An 18,309-nucleotide genomic window follows, 5' to 3' on the forward strand; every position below is an offset into this window, starting at 1 on the left:
AATCAGATGATGCAACTTGCCTGGGAGCTTTCGAGCGAGACAGAGGACCGTGGTTGCGTCAGGCTACTCTCGCTTCGGGCGGAGCTTGATGGGAAGAACCGGGAGGGCTCAGGAGAAAGAACCAGGCTTTTGTGGGTAGGTCGTAAGGCATGCAAATACATTTATATTGGCTCTATCGGGCATTTCGAGGTTATAGTTTGCTCCAATTTCATAAAGGTGTGAAATAACGAACATAACATCTCATGAATGTCGGTATAGGTGCGTCTCTATGTGTGATGCGTACTCCGAAGTAGATCCCTTCCTAATCGTGAAAGCAGCACTGGAGAAGGGAACGATCTCATACCAAAAATCTTCATTTCAGACTCTACCAACGAAACCAGCAAGACATGAACGTGAGAAAGATCGTTGATGCTAGTTTTTTCTTCAATGTTTATTTATTTATTTTATTTGTCGTATTTCTCTACTGCCCATCTCACATACGACTCTGGGTGGCTTACAGATGATAAAAATGACAAATTGCTAAAAACAATGTTCTCTCCTAGAGGTGACATGTTTGTTCTGTCAGCTTCTATGCAATTCTATGCCTGCACATCCAAACAGAAAAATAGGTCTCCTGGAGTTAGCGGAAATAATGTGCTTGTGCAGGCAGCAATTACTCCACTACCCCCTTGCCCACACCCTCTTCTCTGGCTTATGCAAAGGATCAGGCCCATTTGACCTTGTCCTTGCCACCCACCTGCCAAGAGATTAAAGACAATGAGGGAGTTCAGCAGTTGCTCCTGAAGAAGTAGATTCTGCCTCCTGCTCTCCCACTTACGCAGTCAGGAAGATTGAACCAGGATTAGTCCATAAGGATAGGGAGAGACATGAAGCATATCCATCAGCAGCTGTTGTTTCTTCCCACATATTCTGTCTCTGGATAGCATAATGGAGCACCTAGGGCCTCTTGAGGAGAGTGAGGTAGAAAATAGAGGGTTTTGAAAAGGCGCATAGTGAACAGACCCTTTAGCCTGGACCCAGCCTACTATCCCTAAAGCATCATCATCTGCCTTCTGCTTTGTACCACCCTTCTTTCTTTTCCATTTCTGCTTTACAATTGATAGGGTGCAATTGGTAGGGTGCCAGTCTGGTATATTGGTTAAGGCATTAGGCTGGAAACCAGGGGACTGTGAGTTCTAGTCCCACCTTAGGCATAAACCCTGTGGGGTGACCTCAGGCCAATCACTCAGCCCTAGGAAGAAGGCAATGGCAAACCACTTCCAGACAAATCTTGCCAAGAATACTGCAGGGACTAATCCAGGCAGTCGCCAGGAATAAAAAACTGACTTGAAGGCATTAACAAAAAATTGCCTTGGTGAAAACATAATGGCAAATTCAGTGTCAAGCTCTGATCCTAGTAATAGTGGAATTTCTTGCATGTTGCTACTGTGGGACGCTTTTATCATTGGGAGGAATGAATTAATAAAACTTGCTTGGTGCACTGAAAAAAGGTGACAAAATGTTTACGGTAAACCAAGCTTACAACTGTTGCGCCATCAAGGAGTTGATAGACCCATTGGTACATATTCAGCATAGGAGTAATTTAAATTATAGAAGGAACTGCTGGGCCCCATGAACCCAAGTTTAGCAAAATTATAGTTCTGGAACAGAGTGAGATTGAATCATGGCAATACAGAGGTCCTGTGTGCAGAAGCCTTCGTGTACCAGGACATTCCATTCATAGCTGTTGACAAAGTTGTGCTTCCCTCAAAGGAGCAGATGTACAATTGGAGGTTCTGCTGGATTCCATCACTCCTGCTAGAGTCTATGGCCAAGAGAGCCTTTGGCTGACTTTGTCCTTTCTTGCACCAGGAGGTGTTGACAACAGCAACTCATGCCTTTGTCATTCCCCCTGGTTAGACTACTGCAATTCAGGTTACATGGAACTGCCCTTGAAGGTCATCTGAAAGCTGCAGCTGCTGCAGAATCCAACTGTCTACCTGTGGAAGGCAGAATAACCCTATGCTGAACTGCCAGTAGGCTTCTGGGTTCAATTTGAGGTGCTGGTTATCACCTATAAAGACCTTTATGGCTCATGTTGCCATTATCTGAATCTGCCTACCAGTACATATTAGCTGAGAGGCAGGGAATGCTGTAAATTGGCTTTCTTTTCACATGTATTTTGGACTACAACTCCCACAATCTCTTGCCATTGGTCATGCTGGCTGGACCTGATGGAAGTTGCAGCCCAAGATATCAAGGGCACCAGTATACCAAACCCTTTGTTAAACTTTCCTAAGCTAATTAGTCAAAATGTTATCCTTAAAAGTTCCATCTCAGGGGCCTGGCTTTGGTCTCCAAAATTGATGTAATGAGGATGTAACGTATGCTTCACATAATTCAGAGTCCATTAAATCAAATGGACTCTGAATCATTTTTGAAATGCGTCATTTTTTAAAAAGAATAATTAAGATATTTACGTAACCATTTAACAGTTATTTAACTGCAATTAAAACCACACAGACAATTTCAGAAGTTATACTGCCATTTCAAATTGGACCAAGAGTTTAATTTGGAAATTGCAGACCTACTTTCAAATCACTGATCTACCCAAAAGCTTCCAGCATGGCCTGAGATAAATCACTCTCTCTCAGGTTAATTACCTCACAGGGATGTTTATGAGAATTAAAGTAGAACTTGAATGTGTAAAGTTCCTGAACCAATTAAGTAAAGAGGGAACCTTTAAGGCACATTAAATCTTTATCCTGTGTAGGTAATTAAGGAAGAAATATGGTTTCATGTGTTCGCTTTCCCAGCTGTGATTGTGGTTTGGACTTCAGCATATTGACTTCATGTATCTCAACATTTTATATCATGCAAGGTAGGCAGAATGGGTATGGTCCAAATATTTGGTGTGCTGAGTGGCACCTTCAGGTTCCTGCCAAGCTCTCCTGCCCAAGTAAAGGACCATAGCCAATTCTGGGAGCTTGCTATTTCTCCTCCATGTTCTGCTGTCCACTGACTTTCTTCAAGTGAGCAGGCAGCCAAAGTAGCTGTGAGATGGAGGAGCAAACTCTGTATTACTTGATTCTAGTTGGGCTCAGAGAAAGAGTAGTAAATGGGCAATAGACAAGATCCCATGAGAAAAGAGCCTTCTCCAAGTCTAGGTCTGGTGGGAATGGCCAAAATGCTCATTAGTGTTGAAGTATTTTACCAGTCAACCTACAGCAGCTGTAGTATAAAACTTACTGGTTTTATACCACTTTAACTTCTGTTGATTCGTTCCTCAGATCCAGAGCACTGTGGGGGCAATCAGGGTGCTAGAAATTCCTTTGTCTCTCACAAAACTACAGTGTGCACATTTCTTGAGAAGAACTAATTATTCAACCAGTTTAAGTCTGTTGTATTGTGTGTGGAATTAGACCTTTTCATCAGTTTCCTTCCATGATGAAACTCTCTGTCCATCCTCAAAATATGTTCTGGAGAGTTGGGTGAATTTCTAGAGCAGATGTGGACAGAGAACTTGTTAAGATGTAAAAAGAGGACCAGAAAATCTTGTTCCGTAAAGCAGAAGTCTTTCTTAAGACAGTCTGATAGATTCAAAATATTAATCTCTCTACCCCTGTCTCTGTCTCTCTGACTCAGGGAACCTTGGAACAAAAGAAATATCATTTTTGCAATTTTTTAATCCCATTTTTCATATCACAGTTGATTTAATTCACTTTTTTCTATTTTTTGGCTCAATTTGACCATTGCCTTGTAAATGCTACCAAATGGTAGCAAAGATGGCAGCCAGAGTGGTGCAATTGAAGCTCCCTCTGTTTTTTATGTGCATTGCACATGCGGTGTACATGAAAAACAGGCAGTGCTTCACAATCGCACTGTCATGTCCAACATCTTGACTTTTTTGCCCACAGCTTGCAAACACCTCTGCTACTGAAGAAAAACAAAAACCTGCAGGTGTAAGCAAGAAAGCTTCAAGCAGGAAGAACAATGACAATTTGAAGAAGTACTAAGAATGAGGTGGGATTTGTTAATCAAAAAAAAAAGTTCTGTTTTTCTCCTTGCTCAGACTGATGCTTGTAAGGACCATCAATAAATGTTTTCCTTGGCTTCTGGATGAGGATCTATGGTGGACTAGATGTCCCTGAAGGAGCAGGGATGGCAATGTGGTGGAGACTGGCGGCCAGACAGCAAAAGGACATAAAATATTTAATTTATAAAAATTTGGGTGAAGAATTTATTTCAGAAGGAACTAAAAAAAAGAAAGAAAGAAATGGATTTGTTTTGTATATAAATCCCCAACTAAAACCAGAACTTGTATTGATTGAAGACCATGGTAAATTTGTTGGGGTATAAGTTAATTTGCATGGGACTAAGACTCTGATATTGGGAATTTATGCCCCAAATGAGGATGAAGTACTGTTCTATAAAGGACTTAAGGGGAGACTAATAGGTTTCTCTTATGAAAATTGTTTGATGGGAGATTGGAATGGAGTGATATCCCACAACTGATAGAACTTCTGAGAAAAATATTAAAAACACTGAAGGCAAATTACCAAAAGTTTTCTTTGATTTGATGGACAATTTAGGGCTTATAGATATTTGGAGACAGAAAAATGGCAATCCAAGAGAGTACGCATACTTTACTGAAAGACATAGATCCTTTTCAAGAATAGTTATGATATGGATTTCGAAGAATTTGGCTACTAAGGTTTCTAAAGTAGAGATATTACCAAAGACTTTTTTGGATCATAATCCTGTGACTTTGGTTTATCAAAGGAAATCCAGTTCTTTTAGATGGAGACTAAATGAAATGTTACAGAAAGAAGCAATAGTGGAGTATTATAAAAAATTAAAAGATTTTTTTGAAAATAATTTAAACAAAGGTACTGATTTAAGAATGCTTTGGGATGCAAGTAAAGTTTTTATTAGAGGCTATTTCATACAACCTAATTGTGAACTCAAAAAGAAGAGGCAAGAGAAAATGCAAGCTATTTTGGATGAGATAAAGAGAGAAGAAGAATTAAAGAAATTTCCAGAGAAGATAAGTATTTCTCAACAAATTAAGCTTTTACAATGACAGTTATCCATGCTAACAGTAAGAGAAATGGAAATAAAAATGAAGTATGTAAAGCAAAAACCTTTGAGTTTGCAAACAAACCAGGGAAATGGTTGGCATATAAATTAAAAGAAGAAAAAGAAAAGAAAATGATATTGAAACTACAAGAGGGAGTTACTGTATTAACAGATAGCGTGGCCATGCAAAAAGCATTTCACCAATATTATTCTAACTGGTATAAAGCAAGTGACATATCTCTGGAGAAAACAGATGAATACCTAAAGAAACAAAATTTACTGAGGATTACAGAGGAACAGAAACAGATTATGAATGGATCTGTAACAATAAGGGAAGTTTCTGAAGCTATAAAAAGATTAAACTCGGAAAGGTGCCTGGACCAGATGGATTATTAGGTGCTTATTATGTTTTGAGAATGAACTTTTACATACTTTACAAAATAGGATGAACACTATCTTACAGGAAGGAAAGATGCCAGAGAGTTGGAAAGAGGCCAGTATAGCACTAATACCTAAAGAGGGACAAGATTTTACTTTAACAAGAAACTACAGACTGATGTCATTATTGAATAATGACTGCAAGTTGTTCACAAGGATTCTGGCTGATAGACTGAAAATAATTTTGCAAGAATTTATTCATGAAGATCAATGTGGGTTTTTATCTAAAAGACAATTAAAGGACAATCTTAGAAATGTGTTGGATATTTTGGAATATTTGGAGCAATACAATGAAAAACAAGCTGCATTAATTTTCTTAGATGCAGAGAAAGCCTTTGACAATTTGAATTGGGTTTTTCTGTTCAAGGTTTTGGAAGATATGAACTTTGGAGAAAACTTTATAAAATGGGTAAGATCAATTTACACTTCACAGAAAGCACAAATAATTATTAATGGAGATTTAACAAAGCCTTGTGATTTACAAAAAAGGAACAAGACAGGGATGCCCATTGTCTCCTCTCTTGTTTATTTTGGTTCTTGAAACCCTGAATAGAGATATAAGACAAGATGAGAGGATTGTGGGAGTACAGATTAAAAAAGAAACTGGTAAATTAAAGGCTTTTGCAGACAACTTGGTGTTGGTTTTGGAAGATCCTTTAAAGAGAATTTATTTATCAAATTTTATCATCGCCCATCTCCCCCCAAAGGAGGGACTCTGGGCGGTTTACAATAACAGGAAAGTTTAAAATTCAATAGCATTATAAATACAAAAAATATGAATATAAATATAAATAAAAATATAAAATGTAATAAAATCCAGATGGCTAAAAATTGTATCTCAGTCCATGAGTATAGAGGACCATTCTAGGGCACTAGCCATCCCCAAGAATGACTGTTCCCCTTCCTGCTCCAGGCATGCTGGCAGAACCAGGTTTTTAGTTTTTTACAGAAGTCCAGGAGCGAGGGGGCTTGTCTCACCTCTGGGGGGAGAATGTTCCAGAGGGCAGGAGCTACTGCAGAGAAGGCCCATTTCCTGGACACCGCCAGATGGAATTCTTTTACAGATGGGGTCTGTAGCACGCCCTCTCTGCATGACCAGGTGGGACGGGTCAATGTAATTGGTTGTAATTGTAATTGGAACATTAATGGGAAAACTAAAAACATTAGCAGGTACATTAGCAGGTTTTAAGATCAACAAACAAGATGAAGATATTAACAAAAAATATGAAAATAGAAGATCAAACAGAATTGAGGAATAAAACGGGTTTTAAGATTGAGAAGAAAGTAAACTATCTGAGTATCACTATGACAAATATGAATTGTATGTTGTTTCAAAATAACTATGTTAAGATGTGGAATGAAGTTAAGGATATGTTAAGATGGGAGAAACTACAACTGTCATTGCTGGGGAGAATTCCTATGATAAAAATGAATGTCTTGCCTGGAATGATGTTTTTGTTCCAGACAATGCCTGTTTTGACAACTGATGCACCATTTAAACAGTGACAAAAGGCTACATCTAAATTTGTGTGGCGGAGGAAAAAAACGTGAGTTAAATATAAAGTGTTACAAGATAACAAAGAAAAGAGGAAGATTACTTGATTTGAAATTGTATTTTGCAGCTTGCTGTTTGGTTTCAATGAATACTAGTTGGCAGATTGTTTTCTGGCTTCCAAGTCCCTCTCTCCAAGTCGTCTATGCCATTTTATTTATTTGTCTATCAAGCATATTTCTGGGCTGCTGCGGTCAAAACAACTCTTGTCAGCTTACATAGAAAAAATGCAATAGAAAACATACCTAGTATAAATATAAAAACACAGCAGCACAAAGTGTGGGATTTGCCAGAGTTTCTCCCTGGGAAATCCAATCGGTTTGGCTGAATCCGACTGGGGAAGGTGGTCCTGTAGGTATCTAGGTGCCAGACCATGAAGGGTTTTAAAGGTGAAAAAACAAAGTGGATCTGCAAACCATTTGTCAACCAATGCAGGATCCGCAAAAGCAGTGGTATGTGCTGCCTGTGTTGGGAACCCAAAAGTATGTGGCCGACTGCATTTTGGGCCAGCTGCAGTGCCGGAATATTTAAGGGCAGCTTCACGTAGTGTGCACTGCAGTAGTCTAGGCGGGTGGTGATAAGGGCATGAGTTACCATTGCCAGTTCTGCCCCAGTAAGGCTGCATGTGGATGGACTTCTAGGGAATGGTTGCTATTGGTTGCTTTCTGGTTTCTTCACTTCGACTAAGAAATGTCTACAGCATTTTTTTCAACCTTGGCATGTATTTAAGACATGTGGACTTCAACTCCCAGAATTCCCCAGCCAGCATGATAACTGGTAATAGGTGATAACTGGCACCTTGAACTGCACCTGGAAGCCAACTGGTAACCAGTGCAGCTTGCAAAGCAGTGGTGTCACATGGGCATAGCATGCCCAACACTACCTGTGCCACTGCATTCTGGACCAGCTATAGCTTCCAAATGATCTTCAAGGACAGCCCCATGTAGAGTGCTTTGCAGTAGTCCATTTGTGAGGTGAGTAGGGCACGAGTGAGGCACCTTGTAAATAAGGGGCCACAGGCTTGATCTCTTCCCCTTGTCACCAACTGGAACCAGCTGAGAAGAAAGGAGAAGAATCCCTACAAGACAGGGCCCCCACTCCCAATCCCCACAGCCGCTCCAGAAGGATACCATGATCAGTGGCATCAAAAGCCACCGAGAGAGCACAGAGCACTAGGATGGATAATCTTATTTTACCTTGCTTAAAAAACAAAGACAAAAGCTAGTGACAGTGACACTACAATACTGTCCTCTGATGCTGATTGTCCCCACTTGTTGGGCTGATACATGCCAATGTGTGCTTTTAAGGCAGCCAACTGAGGCTGTAACTGCGCAACCCTTTCAACTGAAAATATTTTCTGAAGTCTGAGTATGACAGTGATCTGAGACCATAGTAGCAAAATAAGCAAATACTGCCTATTGGAGTATTACGGATTAAGGAGACTAGTTTTCTAGTTTTAAAAATGGCAACTGTACAGCAGCTTTGCAACATACAAACTTCAGTCTCCCCCCACCCCGTCCCCCTCTCTTCAGGACAAATGCAAAATTTGTCAGGAACTTTTCCAAATGTAATATTGTATTATAGGTTTCTGAAATAAGATAGATGATGGATAGGAAGCAAGGGAGGGAGGGCAGAAGGGCAGACAGAGGGAGGGATAGCAAAGAGTTATTCTTCCGGTCAGAAACTGTATGGAAAAATAACACCAGCACACTGGCTTAGTAAACAAGTGATCCCTCCAGGGTGACTATATTGTGTATTAGTCTCAGATGACCAGAGCGTATGGACAGGTATGGATTTGGTTTCTTTCAGGTCATGAGTCACGGTCAAAGCAGGTCATTTGCAAAGCAGAGGTGATACATGGGAACAGGCTGTAATAAAAGCGATGATCTCATTTCAACTTCTGGTGTCTTCTTAGCTATACAAGTGGGAAAATACGTCTTCTGGGTTGGAAGATGCTGCAGTCAAAGGACTAGAGATGAAAAAATAAGTAGAATCCCTGAAACGCGTACACCAAACACTGAATTCTGGGACAGGAGCAATGCCAGCTCAGCTTTCATTCTGATGTTCAATCCGTTTTAAGGAACTCTCCAGGTAAATACTTGGTTTGAAAACTATTTCCTTTGCTAAATTCCATTTTCTAAGTTGGCATTGTTTGGGCAATTGCAAAGAACTTTTTGGAGCCGGTCTGATCTAAATTAAGCCCACAAAGTCCATTATTTGTGTTGTAGTTACAGCAGTGCTAGCAGTGTTCATAAAACTTCACTTGCCATTTCTGAAAAATCCGAGAACTCTGTGTGTGTGTGTGTGTGCGTGTGTGTGTGTGCTGTTTGCAAGCTAGACAGGATTTCAGCAGACTCACCCAGGCCATTTGCAGTCTTCATGGTCTTAAGGGAAGGCTTCCAAAGATGCCAAAAACATACACCAATGATGGATACTCCATGAGATTATTTCAATTTGGGAAATTATCTTATACATTCAGACTTGTTGGGGCTAGCTCTGATTACATACTGTAGCACTGAGGCAAAATGCTTTCTCTCTCCTCAGAGTTACCATCTTCATATATTCCAGGACAGGCCTCTGATATTAAAAACAGAGTTCTTGGGCTGAATCTTGCCTCACATTAGTTTTCGTCTGCCCCTGATAGGTTCCGCCATGAAGAATGATAACTGTTCCCTCAGGAGCAGCACTCAGGTGGTCATCTGCCTGGTACCCACTGAGTAATGCAATAGGACTATCAGAGCCTCACATTTGCTTCAGCTGGAGCTCCTATGTGATTCTCTGGCTGTTGAACTGAATGACGAAAATGTCACTGTTTGTTCACTAATCTGCATATACAGGAATGGAGGAGTGCCACTGCAGATTTTGGACAAAGTGGTATGCAAAGGATTATGGTGAAAAGGCAAAGTTCAACAAGATTCATCTTGGAGAGGTAACATGTATAGGCTGCAAAATCCTGGATGACCACAGTATGGTTTTCTCTGTTTCTTTGCTGCATTCAGGGTTCATCTAGAGTTTTCCAGTTTAGATGTGGTAGACCTAATCTGGCGTATGGCCAAATGTAAACTGTGATGGAAAAGCAAAGGGTCTTCACTCCATATTGCCTCAGGAAACATCATAATTATAGCACAGTAATTAATGCCGACTCTTAACATTTTTATAGAGAGGTGCCTTTGGCATGCAAAGGATTATCATATTTTTCAGTTTTGAAAAAAGCAATACTCTGGAGAGGAGGATTGGTAATATGCTCTAAGTAGCTGTCAGCCCTTCAGGGTAGGCAGGCTCAACAAACAGGCACGGGGGTGGGGTTCTGGGAATGCTCTTTATCATTGTAGGGTGGAATAACAGCATCTTGAAAGCCTGTTGGAGTTTCTCTCTGTCCCATCTTAAACCAGACAAAATCAGAGCAGGGTTATTTTCAGTTTCTTTCCTCTTTTTTAGGACTTTCTCACAGTTTACTCATTCCTTCTCCATTTCCAAGGCCATATCTACATTCCTTCACAATAATATACAAACATCCTCTATCTTCAATTTTTCCCCCTCTCCCACTTTCTTTTATCAGATGGAAACTGCAAATGGCTGACTAAATCAGCTGTGGGACCAGAAACTGTGTTTCAGAATCAAAAGTCTCTGCCGCTTAAATCAGTCTTTGCAGTATCGAATCCCCAAGCACTTTGAAGTCTCTTTTTGTGGTGTGAAGTCACGAACCTCTCACTAAAGCAGTGTGCTTGAGGTTTGAAATTACAACTCTGCCAGCTAAACTATCTCTGCCACTGAAACCAATGTTTATCTCTCGTAAATCACCCTAAATCCCAGATCACGCCTCTGATCTCTCATAGCCAGCAGCACTCTTACTGATTTGCTGACCAGTCATTGGCGCTCTCCTTCGTGCCCACATCAGGAGAGGGCAGCAGCTGACAAGCCCGATTCCCATTTGCTCTGGAAGGTGTGGGAGACCTGTTGCTGCCACTCACTGCTCTGCCATCCTGGAATGGGAGGACTGGGAATGCCAGATCATGTTTTGTTCTGCCTCTCTGGGGTGCAGCCACAGGAGAAAAACAAGTCCCAGGAGGCCTGATAACTGTAAGGTTGCCGAAAAGCATGCATGGCTGGTTCACAAGTCTTGTTTGCTTGGAAAGCCCAGAATCTTACTTGTAATCGGGTCACTTGGATATTGCTGGAGATAAAGCCTCACATGGCTTGACATCTGCCATCCCAGTTTCTCTACACAGCATTTCTGTGCCTGTAAGAAATGGCCGGATTAGACTGTGACCAACACTGTGGATTGTGTTAGGGTGAAAACTTCCTCCCCCCCAGCCCCCCTCCCAGTTTGGCAGCAGCTGATCATATCTTGAATCAGAGGGGTATAACCTGACTCCCCAGGGCTGATGCCCCTGCCTCCAAAGGTTTCCACCAAATTGTTATTTGTAATGTGACTGAAAGAGTAGATAGTTAAATACATGGGAAGCAATCATTTTAATGGTATTTATGTTAACTTAATATAAAGTAAACCTAAATCAAGTTTAGTTTTTGTTTCAGCTCCACCCATTTTCAGAGTGCAGCCCTCAGCTAATTAACCAAAGGCTGAGTACCTGCCTTAAGGGAATTTTGCCCTGAGAGGAGGCTTTTGAGACTCAGAAAAGCTCCACATCACTTTTTTACCAATTGCTTTGGCTTTTGCATATTGTAGGACTAAGTAGGACTAAGGCTTGTTAATCATAATTTATTTATAATTTGTAATTTATTTTGTAATTTAATTATAATTTAACCCTAATGTGTTAAATAAATTATTAAATAAAACATATTTGTCTGGCATTGTATGTTGTGCAAAGACTTCAACAATGGTTTATAGTCGGGTTCAGACATTTCACTAAGCAAAAAAGCAAACAACTATGCTGTAGCTTAGTGTGGTATATTAATACAGTAATTAAACTCATATTCTTTCTCTCTTGCCTTTGGAGACTGCAAATTGTAAATATATTTGACTTCATACCATTTTTACAATAAATAGTGGTATTATTTTCCTTTCAAAGAGCCAGAGTTACAGCTTGTTGTATTTTCTTTTCCTCTGGGTGGTATTTGTGGTATCCTGCTAGTTTGCCAACCATTTTCTGAAATGATGATGATTAGTAAGTGAATCATGTTTTCTAAAGCAGTTCTGTGGTATCCAAACCACAGTACTGGACATAATAGAGCCTGCAGTGAGAAACATCCTACTTCTCTGCAAAGCACTGCAAATACTGGAATGTGTTCAAAATCAGCCTTTCTTTTGAGGTCTAATTGACAGAAAGGATCTATTTTAAAACCAAAGGTTGGGCTACAAAATGGGTCTGATAAATTTCTGAGATGCTCTTGTAATATAAATTTCTAGGCATTTTCTCATTTTTAAAAAAAAAAATTTATCTACCATGCCTGTATTGTCATGCTGTTAAATCAAAACATATAAAAACAATATTGGACTTGTAATTTTATCATTATTTTGTTGCCATCATTATTTCTTGAGCTACTTCTTCAAAACTTAATAATGGAATGCTCTTGCGCAGCTGTGAGAGCATAGGCCATTGCATAATGAGAATGGGAGTTATTGTTCTGGCATGTCACGTTTTCATGGCTCATTTTCATAAGTGGCACTAGTGACATGAATGACTTAAGGGTTGCATCAGTCTGGAAAACATGGGCCCAGCTCCTAGACAGCGAGAAAGATCGGACTAAATTAGAGGCATAAAGTACAGCTGAACAAGTTCTGCTTGTCATGTACTCCCCTCTAAAACAGGAGAACAGCATACCAAGGAAATACTACAGCCACAGTGAGGAAGTACTTTCGAATGTATTGTTAACCGAAGAAGGCCAGAAAATTGGCTGTACTTTCTGTTCAGTTCTGCCTGAACTTAGGCCAGGAAAAGGGCTCCCCAAAGTGGATGTGATATCACAAGATACAGAGATGGCCCACCAATGTTTTGAAAGAGTATCCACCAGCTTTGAAAGAGTATCAAGCAAGTTCATGGAGAAGAAGGCTGGTCACAGTTCTAATCATGATGTCAAGGAAACATGCTGCTACAAAATAAAAGAAGCTGAGTCCTGATCCTGAGTTTCTCATAGAGATCTGGTTGGCTTCTAGGGTAAAAAATGTTGGCCAAGATAGACCTTTGGCTGGATCTGGCAGGGCTACTCTGATGTTCTCATGACAATGGCTTTGCCTATTCTGCTGTTTCTCAGTCTCCTGGAGCCTGTGCCTTGGCTAGGTTTGGGACTCAAGAATTAAGGTGAATAAGGAGAGGGCTTTTGTGCTGTTGCCTACCTTGTAAGGAGGGGGTGCCTGAATTACACTGATTTTGCATTTCTACAACCCATCATTCATTCCTGTGTCACATCATGGCATGCAAAATCATAGTTCTCTGGGTATGTCCAAAGCTGGCATAACTGAGAGAGACCTCATTGACACTGGCATCTTCAGGATTCAGGTGTCCAAGATACCCTGGTGACTGCTTTTTAAAAAAGTTCCCCATGCAGAAGTGAAGTCTGGGATGAAGACTTTGTCAAGTCCTCAGTTGCTGGTCACACTAGCATAATGTGCTAGTGTGAAAAACCGTGCATTTTTTTACACATAATGCATAACAGAAGAATAAAAGGTTGTGCTGTTACCAGAAGGAAAACTCCTGAGCTTTGGACTAAGTTATGGATTGTCAATTAATAGTAGTAAAATCTCCCTGAGTTAAGCTAATTGTCTAGATAATGAAGAACTTTATTAATTTTCCAAATATAATTAAAATACAGAATATAGAACAGATAGAACAGATAGAATACAGAGCTAAAGAAAAAAGAAAAACTATAGAAGTACAGAACACAGAGAACAGAAGCAGAAAGTGACTTCTGACCTTCTCCAATACAGATATGAACACATTTACAAATATAATCTCTTACCATTAGTTAAACCTTAGTAACATTATTTCTATCAAACGAAACCATTTAATCATTAAAACCCAAAATCAAAACTTCATTTTTTTCTGACACAAGCAAGTAGTCTAAAAGTGGTTGCCACATAGAGACAAATTCAGAAACAGTATTTTCTCTTATCAACGCTGTTAACTTGGCCATTTGGGCCAGCTCCATCAGTTTAATAATCCAGTCCCCCACTGTAGGTATTTGTGGATCTTTCCATCTTTGTGTTTATAAAAGTCTTGCTGCTGTAATCATGTATAAAAGCAAAGTCCCGTGTTGTTTCTCAAGCTGCTGCTCCATCAGACCCAAGAGAAACAGGTCTGGGTTTTTTTGCAAGTCCACTTTAAGGACCTTTTGAATATCAGCACATATTTGGTCCCCATATTTTTTGGCCTTTTCACAAGTCAACCAAAGATGATAAAAAGCTCCTTCACCTAGAGAACATTTCCAAGAGTTAAGCTAATTGTCAGTGACAACACGGATATGTCCATGTTGTTTTCTTGACAGACGGAAAGACAGACAGGGAAATGGTTTGCCACTGCTTCCATCTGTGGAATGTCTTAGAGGTCTCCTGTCCAATTACTAATGAGACCCAACCCTGCTTAGCTTTTTTGCAATCAGCCAAGGTTGGCCAGGTGCTGCAATCTGCTGCAACTCATTGCCAATTGTGAAACCATTCCATTGTGCAAATATATTCTCAAATATTGCTGGGTCATAAAGTTTTTACTAAAGTTTTGAGTTTAGAAAATAATAATGTGAAAATTCAATAAAGAACAAACTCCTAATTTGATGACTTCTTGACTAATCACCTGGAGACAAGAGTTATCACCATGTGGTATATAAAGTGGCTATTTACAAATCTGCCTAACAATGCCAGGAGGGCAGTTAGAGCTGGACCTTGAGGTTGCCCAGGGCTCTGCAGTCTAGGGAGTTCCCAAATAACACCCCAAAGAATAATATTGGGCAATAGAAAGAATAAAATACTGTGGAGTCCTTGATTCAACCCAGGTGCTACTGTATATAAACAGGGAGCAAACCCCACACTCACTAGCACTGATGATGTTACCTAGTTGGGTAATGAAATGTCTGCAGGCAAACAACCAAGCTCAGAAAGCACCAAGGGCTCCACAATTCAACTCTGAGCTACATATATTCTTTTCTATTGGAAGAATAAAATAGTCAGCTCTGTGCTAAGGCCCACTAATGTTGGTGCTACTGTCCACAGCATTTTTTTTTCCTTATTTATTCACATTTGTGATGAGCCTGCTTTCAGCCATAGCTTCCTGCTGGCTCTTCAGATATTGATGCATCATGCAGATACCCAAACAAATCAGCTTGCACTTGTTTTGCTGATAAGAAATTGAGAGTAGGTGTTACTCTAGAGATTCTGTTAGGAAATATTTCTTACAGAAGAGGAAATGGAGATATAGAATGGCTGTATGCTGACTGAGAAGGACTTTGGGAAACAGCAGAGTTGAAATGGAGATGGTAACTGGCAGCTAAAATGGTTTACATGTACTTAGACAGCTTTAGTGGTTCTTGTAGGTGGACTACTGGTTTCAATCCAGAGCAAGGATGGCTAGTCATCCTAATATGGACTAGGTAATGTTTGCGCTGCTAAAGGCGCATAAGTGGTCTGAAGTCTAATGTTCAAGGGCCTGATCTGTGGAAAGAGTGCTGAAGAGGAGGAGGGTGGGTGGGGCTATTGTTGTTTGCAGGAGCTTTCTCTTTTGTCCGATTGCATCGCAAACTCTGCCCTCTTTGGGCATGGGTGCTACATTGTGACACACACAGAAATGGGGCAGGACTTGCATTGCAACATTATGATGCTGCTTTCCTCAAGCTGACTTCTTTCCTGAGTTCTTCCTGAGAGAGGTTTTGCTGTCAAAGCATCACCACTAAATTAAGCTGGAAGTTCAGAAAATCTTGCTGTTAATACAAGTAAGCCCTTCCTTAACTCTAGAATTAAGAAGAGTAGGTAGGGCTAGAATTAGGCACAGATATGTTAAGCTTCTGTAATCATTTGTACACGCATACTTTCTTAGAGTTGACTAAAGCTGAAAGTGGGAGTTCAGAAAAAAATGCTCTCACTTTACTTTAGAGACACTCTTATCAGCAGTAGAGGGACTACTGCTTACGCTGGTATGCAGAGCAGTAAGAAGTTGTGAATTGTACTTACAAAGCTTAGCTGGAAATGAAATTACGGCTATGTGTTTTATTAGTAGTTTAAATAAAAAGGGGTGAAAAAACTGACTTTTTGGTGTACTGTCTCTCAATCAAATCCCTTGAACCCTTAAATATACCCTATAATTCAGCTTATAGATAGGAAGTAGCCAGCTGACCAAAACTGTACGTGGGTGTAATACCCATTTTATTATTTTTATCTTAAATATGTAGTTTCGTGTTCAACAACAAATCATGAAATAGCACTTTGGGGGAAATGTTTGCTGTATGATTCACAAGCGACTTAATATAAGCAGGAGGAAAGTGCTAAGATCATTAAGTCCAGAGTCTAAAATTATCTGACTGCATGGCATCAGTGAATTGATTGATTGATTGATTGATTATGTGCCATTAAGTCATTTTTGACTCCTAGCAACCACATATACTGTAGATTTTCTCCATGATGATCTATCTCCAACCTGTTCCTTCCAGTCTTTCAGTGGTGCACATTGCCACTGTGACTGAGTCCATCCACCTTGCTGCTGGTTGTCCTTTTCTTGTTTCATCAGTAAATATTACACCTGAATTCCTGAACCCAGTGCCCCTCATGTATAATGGACTATAGTTTCCATAATCCCCAGCAGAACAGGCAAGGGGATTTGTTTTCCCTGGGAATTATAGGCATCTTGTTTGCTTGAATGAATTGAATAGGGAAAGATTGCCTAAGCTATCACATATAACCTCTCATTTGGGTGTTTAAGTTTTGTTGACTTCTATGAACTTCTCTCCTGTGCTTGTATAATATTGTTCGATTCAAGGCTGAAGATCAGTGGGTAGGAGGTCACTGCTTCTGCTTCTAAAAAGAGAAGAGGAAAAAACACAGATCAATGAGATAAAGAGAACAATATATTTTGCCATTTGAGTTGGTATCCTTAATGCTCTATTTTAACTCCTTTTCATGCTGTGCCCAGGCTGCAATGGGTCCAATCCACGTTCGATGCTGCTTTCATCCTTATGGGAGAGGTTGCTGTAGGCAGCAAAAGAGTACGTGTTTGAATTCTCAGTGTTCCCTTCAAAATAATAGGAGAAACATGTTAGAAATGTGTCTCATCTCTGAATGGGGGTAGGGATGGGGAGTGGGAGATGTAGTCAAGCTAAAGAAGAAGAAAGCCCAAAATTATTACAAACCAAGGAGCTGGAATCTCCATGTTTGATTGTGCTCACCTTTAACAGTCCAGAAATATATGCATTCTGATCATCAATGCACATTCCAGAGTTATAAAAAGTCCCAATTGCTTTAACCTTGCGGAGCCTCCTCTTGGCTAAAAATAAGCCACCTAATTTCTTTGTTTATTTACTAAAAGAGGAAGCTGTCAGGGAGACACTATCTTCATACAGCTTTTTGTATGCCATCTTCCCAACATTTATGTGCACAAACACACACACACACACTGGATTGTTGCATTAGTTAAAGAGCTGGATTTGAAAGGCCAGACTGCAGTCTCTCTCTATCTGTTCAGAGTAACTGTGGAACGGTCCCAGCCTAATAGTCACAGTAATGGGTGAGTTTAACACCTAAACCTAGGCTATACAGTTAAGGATAATGGCTGAAATTAATCAGAGCATTTGAAACCATATGCTACTTTTATGTCATGAAAATTAACCCTCTTTGCTTCTTGTATTGCTCAAGAACAAGGGGAACTGGGGTCTTAGCTTCCCAATTGCCTTTATTTTCCCAATGAATAAAACTGCATTTAAATAAATCAGAATTATGTTTGTTCCTTTTCTTTCCAGAAGATTGAACGGAGCAAATAGAGCAAAAAGAATTCCTCAGATGTTTCATTCTTGGGTGGGTGCCCCTCTGTTTTGTTTCACCATGTGATAAGATTGGGCAGCAGCCCTGAGATGTCTGAAGGCCCAATGTGCCAAGTTCTGTTCTGAGCCTCTTGACCTACTCTCCTCCCTGACAGAAAAAGAAATATTACAAGGGGTGTCCTCTTACTGAAATACAGGCTTCCTTTCTATTTTAACTTCATCCTTAGCTGAACCATTGCCACTGCTTTCTAGGGAGACTAATGCAAAAGTTGATTCAATATTACTGTACAAAATTAGCAAAGGAGGAAAGATCTCTGGAGAAAATAATTCTGTAGACATGATGCCAA

At 40.1% G+C, this 18,309-nt stretch overlaps 1 protein-coding gene across 1 annotated transcript in view; it reads right to left on the reverse strand.

Annotated features, from left to right (window-relative positions):
• Nucleotides 1–18,309, reverse strand: part of SPINT1 (serine peptidase inhibitor, Kunitz type 1) — a 472,802-nt gene that overhangs the window by 72,162 nt on the left and 382,331 nt on the right. The gene's annotated exons all lie outside the window — the stretch shown is intronic.

Source organism: Candoia aspera, chromosome 1 (genome assembly GCF_035149785.1).
Source record: "Candoia aspera isolate rCanAsp1 chromosome 1, rCanAsp1.hap2, whole genome shotgun sequence".
Classification (NCBI taxonomy): domain Eukaryota; kingdom Metazoa; phylum Chordata; class Lepidosauria; order Squamata; family Boidae; genus Candoia; species Candoia aspera.